This window comes from Merops nubicus, unplaced genomic scaffold (assembly GCF_000691845.1).
Source record: "Merops nubicus isolate BGI_N331 unplaced genomic scaffold, ASM69184v1 scaffold9603, whole genome shotgun sequence".
NCBI lineage: Eukaryota > Metazoa > Chordata > Aves > Coraciiformes > Meropidae > Merops > Merops nubicus.
The window spans coordinates 54984-55331 of NW_008599588.1; positions in this window are offsets into that span (position 1 = coordinate 54984).

A 348-nucleotide genomic window follows, 5' to 3' on the forward strand; every position below is an offset into this window, starting at 1 on the left:
GTAGCAAGGAAAAACATATGCTTAGCTTTTCCCTTTACAGCCTCTGCTAGTTGGGAGTGAGTGTTGATTAGGTTACAGTCTGAGTTAATAAGCAAATACTGACACCAAATGCTGTTTAATAATGGCTGTTCTAAGGAGAGAAAACTCTACTAGTTTCTGAATGAAAGAGAGAATTAGATGTTTTGGGCAGATGTAGTGTGGCATCAATGGTCTGAAGCCCAGCTACAGACACTGCACAGTGGCAGGCTCACTGGAAATGTCTGGCCAAATCAAGGTCTCAAAGCTCCTATTCCTGCTCTTAAGATCAGAGGAGTTGTTGCAAATCAATGTTATTTACAAGATGCCAAA